The sequence below is a fragment of the Pteropus vampyrus genome, unplaced genomic scaffold (assembly GCF_000151845.1).
Source record: "Pteropus vampyrus isolate Shadow unplaced genomic scaffold, Pvam_2.0 Scaffold86, whole genome shotgun sequence".
Classification (NCBI taxonomy): domain Eukaryota; kingdom Metazoa; phylum Chordata; class Mammalia; order Chiroptera; family Pteropodidae; genus Pteropus; species Pteropus vampyrus.
This window is the reverse complement of record NW_011888867.1, coordinates 4713099-4724156: the sequence shown is the minus strand read 5'-3', so window position 1 is coordinate 4724156 and position 11058 is coordinate 4713099. Positions and strand designations below refer to the sequence as shown.

General features: G+C 51.6%; 1 protein-coding gene across 1 annotated transcript in view; it reads right to left on the bottom strand.

Moving 5' to 3' along the window:
* The window catches only part of CASZ1 (castor zinc finger 1), a 144884-nt gene that overhangs the window by 132900 nt on the left and 926 nt on the right, over nt 1-11058 (bottom strand). The window lies entirely within an intron of this gene.

The following is an 11058-nucleotide window of genomic DNA, read 5'->3' as shown; positions in this document are numbered from 1 at the left end:
GGGGCGGGGAGCTCATTTAAACTAAATCTGGAAGGTGTTGATTATGGAGAAATTGACATTTGGTCGGGAAATGTCCCTAAAAACTTGGCAGTCGCCAAAGCTCTTCGATAATCATTATGAAAATAATATCAACAATTATAACGATAATTATCATAATAACGGTGGTCCGCACTTTTCGAGGGCTCGCTCCGTGCTAAGTGCTTATGTTCATGAGCTTGGTTAATGATCACAAGGGCCCAATGAGGCAGGTACTGTTTACTGTCACCCCAATTCCAGGGTCAGACAGTTAAGACCCCTGCCCAAGGTTACAAAGATCGGAAGTGAGAGAAATAGTTAAATCTCTTCTGCCTAATTTTAGACCTGCCACATGGTCTCGCCCCAGGAGAGATGGTAGGATCTAAGGAGAAGGCAGCTCCAGCACCCAGAGGCCTCGACGCCAGGTTCAGAGCATCTCTGACACGTGGGTACTTTCCTGCTGCCCAGCTCTCACCCCCATGCCTGTCCCTTGGGGCTCGCTCATCATTTCTGCTCCAGCTCTGAGGGCGGCACCCCCCTGACACCCCTCCTGTCCGATGGAACTTTATGTTATAACAGAAACGTTCGTTATTGGTGCTGACCAATACAGGGCCACTAGCCATAAGTGGCTATGGAGCACTCGAAATATGGCTAGTTCTTTGCAGAGTGGAATTAGTTCATTTCATTCAAACTGCTACATGCGCTAGTGGCTACTGTATTGGACAGTACAGATCCAGAATCCCTCCTGCAACCCCTTTCTCTCCCAGCACAAGAGCCATTTTGGAAATAAACTAAAAGCATCGAAAGTCGGAGGCATGGCCCTCCAAGAAGGCCCCCACCTCAGCACTAAGCATCTCCCCACCTCTGTCACGGCCTTTCAAAAATCACTGGCCTGCCTCTTGCTTATTTGTCTCCCCCTCTCCTTTCTTATCTTTCCTTCCTCCATCCCTCTCATTCCTTCCTTCTCTCCTTCCATTTCTTTTTCCTTCCTTCCTTCCTTCCTTCCTTCCTTCCTTCCTTCCTTCCTTCCTTCCTTCCTTCCTTCTTTCCTTCTTTCCTTCTTTCCTTCCTTCCCTCATTCCTCCCTCTTTCTCTCTCTTTCTTTCTTAGAAGAAAGCATCAGTTTAATTAGATAAATCCTCCGAGCACGTGGCCTGGAGTTCGTCATGGAAATTAACCTGCTCCCAGATCTCAGATAGTGAAACAGGAACCGGGGTGTTTTGGCATAGCACAGTGAAATGGGAGAGGCCGATGGAGTTTCATACACCTCATCCTCCATAAGTGCCCCTCGCCCCTCCAGGGCTCCTCGCTTCACAGCCCCCATGCCCTTGCCTTCTTAGGTCGCTGGCTCCAGGCCACCTCTGCCTTTTTTCTTGCCTCCCCACCTTCACCCAGCCCTGGGGAGTGTCCCCCGGGGCAGGATCACCCAAAGGTGGGTAGGCAGGGACCTCAGTTCCACACAAGCCTCAGTTAGCTTCAGCCACCCTCGTTCCCGAGGCTGGCCTGTTACTCACCTCACTCTCATCCTGCAGACCCTACTGTGTTACTCATTCCATGAAATAAAGCTCAAAGTTGAACTTCAGCAAATGTTAGCGATGATCACCATTCTCTACTTAATTCTCGCACGGTAGGAATTCCAACCCCCATTTTACAGGTGTGGAAACAAAGGATTAGAGGAATTAATCTGGGCCAACTGGGAGAAATGTGATTCACATGGGGCTCAGCCTGACTCCAAAAGCATGCTCTTAACCAAGGTGTTACACACAGGCCTCTGGGGACTGCCTGCATGCAGCACTGAGCCCTCAGGCCGAGCAAATGCAGGCAGAGGCCAGCAGCACCTTGCACCAGTTCCCAGGGTCTGCCCGCACCCCGATCCTCTTGCCTCCCGGCCCAAACGGCTCCCTCAAAGTTCCAGGAATGTCGCTCTGGCCACAACGGGGAAGAGAGGCCAATGGCCCCTGCCCCGTTTGGGGTCTGATTCCAAATGTGGGCACAATTTTGCTTCTTGTCCTCTTCCGATTCATCATCAAAAATACCAGGTAGATCCCAAGGCAGCCCAGAGAGGAAAAATGCAAAATCCAGAATTTCCGACCAACACCGCAGCGCCCCACACCTACTAGTCCCAGCCCCCACATAAACAGAGGATGAGCTCTTCCCAATCTCCCGCCCAGCAAGTGCGCCCACACTCACCCCCACGTGGGTCCAGAATATACACAGTTGCCAGGCCTGTTCTAAACACTTCACATGTCTTAGCTCATCTAATCCTCAAATCAGCCCCACGAAGTGGGTACTATTATCCTCATTTTACAGATGAGAAAACCAAGGCACAGTCTCGTCAGCTAACTGATGGAAGGCCACGACGTTGATCTCTAGCTACCCGGCTCCAGAATGCATAACGTATAATGTATACAGCTCCTCAAGGAGCCCACGGCTGAAAACAGCTAAGTAAACCCCCATATCCTGAATGGGATTCCCCATACTGCCTAAAAACATCCCCCCCAATTCAACCCAAGCTCCCAGTGATAAGAGAACCAACCTGCCACCAGACAGGCAAACGCAACCCCAGCACCACACACTACAGCCAGGCCCACGGCTTTCTGGAGCAGAATTCACAGGGGTCCCCTTTGAGATGGATACCATTTTATATAAAACCGGCTAATGTGACAATGCGGGGCACCCTGCACTTGACGACATGATCATGACAAATTCTTCATTACACTTAATTATTTCAAAGGCCATCGGCGCAACCTTGTGAGGGTGGTAGGGTTAGAGGCCATTTGATAAGAGAGGAATTAAGGCCCAGAGAGGTCAGATGACTTGCCCAAGGCCACACAGTGATTTACTGCAGAGCTGGAACTGGAATAGGGTCTCCTGATGCCTGCAGCTAGACCTCAGCGGAGCTCTGGACCACCCAAGTCTCACTCCATCCCAGCATCCCAGACCAGGTCCCCCCAAGGATCAGATTTCCCTGAAATTCCCAAAGGAACCTCCGGGACTAGTGGGCCCGGAAATGGCCCTCACATAGCAAGCCGCACAGCTGAGATCCCTGAGGGTGAGGGGGGCGGGCGGAGCTGGAGACGCTGGCACAGCCCCGTGGGTACTCTGCCAGCAATTAGTGCTGGGGAAGGGTGCCAGCCTGGCAGAGCTAATCCCCCACCCCTTCTTCTCATTTACACACACACACACACACACACACACACACACACACACACACACGCTCACCCACCCCGAGACCAGCAGCAGAGAGGCAGGCAGCAGAGCTTCCTTTCGGTAAACCTCGCCAGCAAGGCACACACGGGGCATGCAATTTGGTCATCACTGCTTTTAAACAACATAAGAGCAGAATCCACCCGCCATTAACCCGTCCTGCTCACCCTCTGGGCTTCCCATCAGCTCAGTCACCAGCCTTCATCTCTCACTCCCACGCACCCCCTTTTGCATGCTCCCCGAAGTTGCTTTCCAAAAGAAACAGAGAGTTAAAAAAAAATGCAAAACTCACTACAATCAAGTCGAACCTGAATCGTGTCTCCCTGCCCGTCTCTGTCCCCAGAGAAAACGATCCATGTTTCGGACATGACCTTGCCTAAGACCCTTCCTCAAACACTCTAGGAAAATGCCAGCCGGACGAAGGGGAAGCTGCCTTCGGCCTGGAGTGGAGTGTTTACCTGAGCAGGTGCGGTTCTGCAGAGCAGAACCTACACGTGGCCCCAACCCACCTGCGGAGGCCCCGTGTCACAGTCTGACTGCTCCCCCCCACTCCGGTACTGTCGCAGGCAGGGGTGGGATTGGCTGCGATAACCGATTTTGCCTCCTTATTGCCCGCTTTGTTCCCCATGTTCCTGGAGAGTTAGAAAGAAGCCCACCAGAGCAAGGGACCCTAGTGGGTCCTTAGCTGAGTTTATAAGACCTGTGAAACCCTTTCAAGTATAAGCAGTATTTATGCTTATGAGATTTTTTCTATTAAGAGGATTCTCACAGAGGGTACGTGAACTCAGAAGGGAAAGAAGTAGAGACCCACTCCCCTGCCACCACCGTAGGCTCAGCAGTGCCTCATCCCCAGGTGGCACAGAACACAGGGCTGGGCTCCAACTGCCCCTCTTGCAAGTGGCCCTGACCAGCTGCCTCCCCCCTTGGGAGCTGCCCCAGCCTCGTCCTCGCCTTGCCTGGAAGCCGGTCACTGGGAGCGCGGGGGCTGGGAGCTGTGCCATGCCCCGGGGCCAGTCCATCAGGTCTGCCCGCAGACCGGGCAGAGGACGGCACAGCGAGCCCACCAGCGGGGAGCAGGAGGAAGCCAGCATGCCTCTTGGAAAACCTCGCAGATCCTCTAAGCCACCTAGTGTCCGGAGCTGAGCTCTGGCCGCTGGTCTGTCCCTCCGCTTCCCAGAGAGGACAATGCAGGGGAGCCCGCAGGAACCCAAGGCCGGGGGGGGGGGGTGGCGCAGAGGCTGAGCCTGCTGGGGAGACAGAGCTCAGGAGGAACACCCCAAGGCAGGGCTGACGCAGGGCACATGTTCCTGTCACCTCTGCTCCTTGCCCCAGCAAGTCACCCTCTCCTGGAGATCAGCAGTCAACAGTGTCACCTCAGACAACCGGCTGGTCCGGGCTCCTCTGGGCGCCCCCAGCCCAGCCTCCTGGCCTCTTGCAGAGTCTCCCAAACCCTGGGCCTGCCACTCCCCCGGGGCCACTTGGGCCCCAACCTCCCACCCCCTTCCTCTGCTCTCTCTTTCCTCTGTGTCCTCAAGACTCCTCTCACCTTGAGAAGTGTTAGGATTACCCAGCATTTACACTCAATGCTCTTCTTTATTCCTTAAGACTTATTAAGAATGATAATGAGTTCTGGAGGAGCCGCACGTCTCCCTCCCTCTCTCCTTCTCTCTCTCCCCCACCCCCCTCTTTTGCTCTCTTTCTCTACGTGTCTTTTCCACCAAAGACACACAGGACAAACTCAGGCCAAAAGGGAGCAGAAATTCCAACAGTATGGAACAAGGGCCCTTGAGGATTTATAGTCAACAAATCCCTCTGTCTTTTTCCCTCTCCTTAGTTGTTCTCAATTATTCAGATTAAAAAAAAAAAAAAAACCTCCCCCTTCCATGCCCACCACCCAGGCCACCCCTCACTCTGCGGGACTTTGAGCAGGGGGAGTGGGAAAGGCCCTGCGCAACCTCGTTAACATGCGGCTCTTAAACGGTTGATTAATTTTTGCAGAATTTATGACAGGCTTCAGCTCTGCCCCCACCCCAACACTGAGGCCTCAGAACCACGGTAACTTAACTTGGTGAACTTAAGGGGGGGCAGACATGGGGGGCTCTCCCCAGTAGCCTCCTATAGCTGGAACCACACGGGCAGCCTGGTGACAGACAGAAGACACACAGATGCCAAAGGCCAGACAGGAGACAGACCTGCTCGCATGCATCAGTGTTGCACTCGCAGAGGAGATGACCGGGCAGTGAGAAGCCATGGCTCACTTTTGGGACTTTTTAATTTCAAAATAAGGAAGCCAGCAGAAAGTGGGCAGAGCGAAAACTAACTCTCAGAGCTGGCAAGGAAGGATGGCCAAGTTCACAACCACCAAGCCACACCACACATCCCGGCACAAGGACCGGCCTTATCGGTCTGCCCTTCAGAGAAGGGGAAGAACAGATCCTAATGAAATTACGGTTTTTAAAATGTCTATAAATTAAATCTCTCTCTCTCTCTCTCTCTCTCTGTGATTCTCCGCCTGAGCTCCCTCCTCTACAAGGCTTGTTTGCCTCTCTTCAGTTCCCTCTGCTCATGTCTGTTTTTCTGATATAGACATCAAGAGGTTACGGGCTCAATTACAACTCCGCTCAAGTCTCAGCATCAGACTTGCCTGGCCTTCTCTTCTCCTCTTCAGAAACCAGATACCACATGAATCTCTCTTCTGCTTTATATTTTTATTTTTAACGCCAAAAAGCCGAAAGATTCATTCAGTTGATGCACAGCCTTTTTTTAACTTACTTCGCGTGGGGGGAGTATCCCTTTGAATTGTGTCAGAGTATAAATACGATATAAATGCTTTTCTCTTTATCTCATTCCCCTTTCTTAAGGACACACACACCACCTTGGCTATACATGAAATTTCAGAGGGGGGAGTGCAGAGTACAAATTGCTTAATTAACATCTTGTCTGTCGAGGGGGGTAAAGAAGCTGCTGGAGAATATCAGCTGGACATCTAGTATATTTCTAAAGTTAAAGGGCTTCATAATAAAGCTTCCTATTAGCAAAAGGTCCATTTGAAAAAGGTGAAACATAAATGGTGATTTTTTTTTTAAAGGAAAACATTCCTTCTACCTTCCCCAATACTGTCACTAGATACAGAAGAGAAGATATGTTGTCTATATCATTTCATATCCTCAAAAGCCATCCCCCCCCCACATACTAGAAAAAGTTTAAAAAAATCCAAATCATAGCTCTTGATTCCTAAAAGCAGAAACCAGCTTTAAGTTGCAGGTCTAAGGGGAAAAAAAAAACAAAAACAAAACCCCACTACGATTCTGGAAATATTAACCAGAGGGCATTCCAAAAGGTAATTTTCCAGGAAAAAGCACTTGAGACAAAGGCTGGAGAAAGCTGAAGTTCAAGGTGAATCAAAAAGAAAAACTTTGTCTTTCCAATTAACTAGACTGGGAAAAAGAAGGGGTGTGGGGGACGCATTACTACCAACTCATTAATTCCTTCCTGTAAACAATTTAATTAAATTCTGCTAAACACAGGAGAAATCCTCATTTCAGAGTGCTTCCCCCACCTCAAAAGCAAATTCCTCCAGGTTACTCCCCCCCAATGCCAACACTTCCCGGGCTATACAACCTTCAAATGGATTCCAACCCAGGCATGGACTGCACAGCTCACGGCTGTAAGAATGACAGCCTCATATGTCTGAAAGCTGACACTTCAGCTTTTAAAAGAAATAGGGGAAAATAAGCTGTTGACTTCTTGGTTAAAGTATTTTCTTGTTCTAACTCATGTTCTTATGTCACTGAGCTAAAAAAGAGAGAGAGAGAGAAAGAGAGAGAGAGAAGAGAGAAGAGAGAGAGAGAGAGAGAGAGATGACTTTCCTTGAATGATCTGTTTAACCTAAGCCAGGGGAAAAAAAGAAAGTCATTAATTACTTATGTGAGCTATTGCTTCAGAAAGACAATAAACCTGCCCGGTCGCCATGGATATGACATATTTGCTCTGAAAACAACACAATAATTAGCAAAGGGGAAAGATACAAGGAGAATATGCAAACTCCTGAGTTTAAAGCTACAGTGCTCTTTTCTACCCTTAAGCCTCTGTTCTGTTTGCAATCCAAATCAAACAAATTTTTAAAATACAGCAAAGGGGGAAATAACAGAAATGGCTCCTCTCTCCTCTGGGCTGAGAAGCAACACCCATTCCACCCCCTTCCAAAATAAAATAATATAAAAGAGAACCAGGATGGCAGAAGGAAAAAAAAAGTCAACAATTGCCTCTGTTTTGTTTCCTATAGCAGGGGTGGAGTCTGAGGTTTGTTTTTTCTTTCTCTCATTTCTTTTCTTTCTTTCTTCCTTGCTTTTTTTTTTTTTCTTAAGTGTACTCTTATTTAGCATTGGACCTTCTGGCCAGATATAAATTTATTTATGAAAGCCAAATGCCCTGTGTGTGGCTCACCCCTCTCCAAAGTGAATGAAAATGGGCAGGGGTGGAGGTGGGGGGCTTGAGTTGGAAAAGAAAACCAGTATACTCAGAAAGCATCAGCTCCAGGGTGAGACACCCACTCCCCTCGCCTCCGAGAAAATGGAACCCATGCCTTACTTTAATATTAAAAAGGCATTAAATGGTTTTACCTACAACTTAGTCCCAAAGGATCATTAGGAAATGCAATCGCTTTGTATCATATCTGTCAGGGTGATAAACATCGGCATTCAGAGTAGGTTTGCAATTTTTCAGAGTGTCACAAACCAAGATAATTTTTTTCTGCCTGACTTTCTTAATTCACTGCACCGCACCCCCCAAAGTCACAAGTCCACAGAAGACTGCCTGAGAAGGGGAGAAAAAGAAGAAAAAGTTGATATGTTCTCACACACCAGACAGAGGGTATTGATAATCTCCTAAAAAGTAGGGAAATTGGGACTTTAAAATATTTGGTTGAGTATTTTGTAAAAATTAAAGCACTCCATTACGTTTGAGTAAAAACTCTTCCCCTCTTCCCAGAGGCCAATTTTCCAAAAACAGATGGTCAGGATCTAAAAGAGAAGCAAATATACCTCAACCCCCACAGGCAGAGAAATCTAACTTTGAACTTCTTTTTAAATTAAAAAAGGGGGGGCAAGATAAACTATTAATAAGTATGAAAAATTAGCTGAGCTACAAGTTTTATTTTTCTTATTCAAAAAATTCTTTAAACACAAGGGGAGCAGATATAAAGGAGAGGTTCATATTTGACTGAGTTCCTATTTTTTTAACAATAGTTGGTTTTTTTTTTTTAGATTGGACTCTTTGATCTTGAAAGAATTTTGCTCTTATATGATGGGGGAGAAAGGGGTGGTGATGAAATGATCTGTTTTAAATGATGATGCAACCTAGGGATCAAAGCCTTCGCTTTCTTCTAGCCATAATAAGCTGTACTTGCCACAAAGCGTGAGTATCCGGACTCCTCTCCTTCGTAAGAAGGAAATAAAACGCACCGAGACTCAGAGAAAGACGCGAAGTCTCCGCAAGGTGCAAAGTCTAAAAAACAAAACGAGACCCCCCCACAAAAAAAGGAGGGAGGCACTGCCCCTTTAAACGTTTTAGTGCATATGGAGTTTGATTTCTGAAAGAGATCAGTTTAACATCTCCATAGAAACCAGCAACAGATTATCATCAACAGAATAAATAACTAGTCTAATAAATTAAACAGAAGGCATAAGATCGCTGGAAACCTGATTACTGAAGTTCAACAATATTCCCCATAAACTCTCGTTAACCGCCTCTAAGGTGGCTAACGAGATGGGGGTGGGGGGGCCTATCTCTCCAACTCGCGGGGTTCTGGGGAGATGGTGGCCGCTGCCTGGAGGGGAGAAGTTCCCCACGGTGCCCTGCAGAGGGTCTGAGAGCCCGAGGAAGGGCAGACCATAAAGCTAAGTTTGGGAAGTAGGAAAGCTGCAGGGCGTCGGGGAAGATAGCGCGAGTAGCCGGAGATGGCGCGGAACGCGCCGCCCGCCCGGGACGCACCACCTCGCTGCCACCAGGGCGCAAACCCTGAGCTTTGCGCTCGGGCGCGGATCGGCCCAGCGCCCCCTCTGGGCACGTGGAGCGCAGCCCCGACGCAGCCCCGGGGGACCAACTACCCCCCTCACCACGCCCGGCGCAGCTGCTCCAGCTCAGCCCGGACAGCTCCCTTTAGGACTGCGACGTGCGTCGTGTGTGTGTGTGTGTGTGTGTGTGCGCGCGCGCGCGCGCCGATGGGTGGGCGGGGGGTGGGGGGCGCACCAATTTACCAGGCGATCTGTTTTCCAGTCCCTTCGAACGCTCTCACCGTGCGCCCAAACCAGCTTAGAGACCTCCTAAATTTACCAACTTTGCCCTTGGACTTCCCAGGCCTTTCCCCCTCGCCGCCCCCATCTCTTTGAGTGTACCGGGTGTTGGCGGAACAACCACACACTCTGAGGGTCGCGCCCCCAGACTCCGCTGAAGCAGCGACGCATAACCCCCCAGTCGCCCCTTGAGCCGGCCAGGTTTGGGGGATCTCCAGGCTCGCTGGAGGAATGTTTTCGCTGCTTCCCCTGTGGACAAGTCATACACACCCGCACACGCACTCGCACCCTCCCCAGAGTGACTGGAAGGAGGTCCTCGCCGCACCCTGGGCCGGCTTCCCAAGCTGAGGCTGGGTCAGGAGAAACTTGTGTGTAGGGGGAAGCGGCCCCCTGCTTCCCTCGGCACCCCTTTCCTCCCCCAACTCCGGACCCGGGTCGGGGATGACTTGGAAGAAGAATCTGCACCCACCCCCTAGAGAAAAATCTATTATTATTATTTTAATCTACGCCCCCAAAGTGTCCCTCCCGCCGTGATTGACGGCGCATACACCTGTTCCCCTCGCCGAAGAGCTTCCAACCCCGGGGACGGACGTTCGCCCAAATGCTCCTCAGCGGCCCAGCGCCAGCCCGCCGCCCTCGCCCGTAGCCCCTGCCCACCTCCCCAGAGCACCCCTTGCCCACACCTTGCCACCCCAGCGGCTGCCCCCTCCCCTCCCAGGCCCTATTCCCCAGCCCGCCCGCTCCCGGCCGCGCTGGCTTCAGAAAGAGAGAAAGAACAGAAAGCAAAACTTCCTGGCGGCCGACGGCCATCAGCTGCACATTCTGCAAATGCCACCGAGTAAAAATAAACCGGCCGCCGCTCCGCCCGGCCGGCTCACCCCGGACGCGCGACTCGGCCCCCAGCCTCGGGAGCTCCCTGACTGTCTGTCGGGCCCGATCCCCCATTCCCGCGCGCCCCCTGCAGCCCCGCTCCCCTGCACTCCTCTGCCAGCCACCACGCGCTCCTTTGCCCTGAAGCTCGACCCCAAGTGTCCGGGTGGACCGGCCGTCTCCCGTTTGGTGCCCCCCTGAGCTCCACGAGCCACTCTTCTCTCTGTCCTCCGCCTGGTGCCTATTTCGGCAACGCGCCCCTGGATTCGGGGCTCTTTCCCCCAAATACTAAGCCCCGAGGTCACCGTCAGCCCAACCTCGGGACATAGACCCCGCCAGACCCTCTCCCACCGCGGCTGAGCTCCCTGGGAACGCACCGCTCCACCCGCCCGCGGGGCCGCCGGCCCAGCGTCCCACGTCCCCGGGCGCAACTTCTCTCCCAGCGCACACAACCACCGCGGCAACTCCCCCGAACTTTTCCCTGGACCCAGGCGGGCTCCGGCCGACAGCCGAACGGCACTGAGCCGGTGCCCCGGCTCCCTGCGCCCAGCACTGCCAGCCCTGCGCCCGGGAAGGCTGGGGTGGGGGGTGGGGGCTAGGGGGAGTGAGGAGAGCCACTTGCCGCGCCCGGAGCAGCGCACTTGAGACAAACTTCCCAGGCACAAATGAAAAA